Genomic DNA, 1,914 nt, shown 5'->3' with positions numbered 1-1,914 from the left:
AACTTGAGCCCTCCAATCAAACTCCACTTGACCAAAGTCTGTATTATCCACCAAATCCAAACCCGCCACTATAAACTCCCCTTAACTCAAATAAACCTATCCAACATGAGGGATATGGACCGTTTGATGATGGTTACATGAGGGGGGAAGAGGTATGGGGTATACATGTTGATCTAAGGGAGGTTCATGGCCGAGAAGGAAGAGTTGGTCATTGGAACCAACAAGGGAACCAAAACTGTGAAGTGGGACTAAATACCATCAAAATGGGGATTCCAATCTTCAAGGGTGAGAGTGATCCCAAAGAGTTTCTTTCATGGGATTCCACATGTGATAGGGTCTTCTAAGTTAATGATCTTACCGAGGCAAAGAAGAGTTGTTACGCGACTGCTCACTTTGAGGGTTATGCTACTACATGGTGGGAGTATGTTAAGCGTTTTGACAATATTTTGGTAGAGGGTCAGCCCCCTCCTTGGTTTTGGTTAAGGTACCTCATGAGAAAAAGGTACCTACCCAAAAGATATTATCAAGAGCTCCTTGCTAAGTTGTATAACTTGAGGCAAGGAAACAAAAACATTGTGGCTTACTACAATGAGTCCCAACAACTCATCTTGAAACTTGATCATAGAGGGGAACAAGTGAGTTATGATATCATCCGATTCAAGGTGGGGTTGAATAGAGATATTTATTCACGTTTGACACTTCACAAGTTTGAAACCCTTGATGCCATTTTCCAAGCCGCATTGGAAATTGAAAGAGAGTTGCGGGAGAAACCGGGGTCCAAGTTCAACGTCCAATCACCCTCGGGTTGGCACCATGACAAGAATGATCCATGCAAAGTGGAGCAACCTGAGGCCAATGATGCCCAAGCCGAGAACAAGGATCACCAAAGGTACCCTCCAAGAAATAAGGTAAACCACAATCCTTTCCTAATTCTACGGGCTTTTAATGTTTTAAATGCCAAGGTTGGGGACATAAGGCTAGTGAGTGTTTGAATAGGATAAATATGATTCTAAGGGAGGAGAAATTGTATTTTCTTGGAGAAGAGGTAGGACTTGAACCAAAAGAGGTTGATGATCAATCTTAAGAAGGAGAGAGGGTAGAACCCAAGAATCCAAAGAAAGGGGAGGAGGATGATGCTTGGCCGTGTGATGGTGAGGTTGAAGTGCCATGCTTTGTAGTGAGAAAGTCCATGATTAGTAATGCCTTATTAAATGGGTTGTGTGTTCTATGCTTGTTGATGGAGGTAGTTATGCCAACATTGATAGTAGTACATTCATTAATGTTTTGAGGTTTCCTACTATTCATCATTCCAGCCCATACAACCTTCAATGGCTAAATGAGTGTGGTGAGGTAAAGGTGAACCGACAAGTGGTGATACGGTTCAAGGTTGGCAACTACTTTGACGAGGTGTTGTGTGATGTTATTCCTATACAAGCGTGCCACCTATTTTTGGGGAGACCATGGAAATACGATAGAGCTATTGTGAATTATGGATAAACTAATAGCTACACTTTAGAGCTCCATGGCCGAAGGTATACACTCCACCCTCTATCACCAATATAAGTAGCCAAAGTTAGTCAACAAGTGAGAGAGTTGAAGAAAAAGAGAAAGAGAGAGAGAAACGGAAATGTCGAGAGTGGGAGTAGAGGAGAAGGGGAGGGAACCAAGGAGCAAAGAGATAAGGGGTCCTTACATTTGGGACTTACCCTCAGGAATACTTTACTTCTCATTAACGTAGGTACTAGCATTTTGCCTAGTACCGCCTTTTCTTGTGTGAAGGTACATGATCATGTGCTTCCTAGGGGAGAAACCAAACAACTTTCTCACCAACACATGCTTGATAAACTCAAGGAACCCTTGGCTAAGCCTTAAAACTTTGTGACAGAAAATGAGGAGGTGATTCTATGAAGGAGA

This window comes from Capsicum annuum, unplaced genomic scaffold, assembly GCF_002878395.1.
Source record: "Capsicum annuum cultivar UCD-10X-F1 unplaced genomic scaffold, UCD10Xv1.1 ctg76925, whole genome shotgun sequence".
Classification (NCBI taxonomy): Eukaryota; Viridiplantae; Streptophyta; class Magnoliopsida; order Solanales; family Solanaceae; genus Capsicum; species Capsicum annuum.
This window is presented reverse-complemented; position numbering follows the sequence as displayed.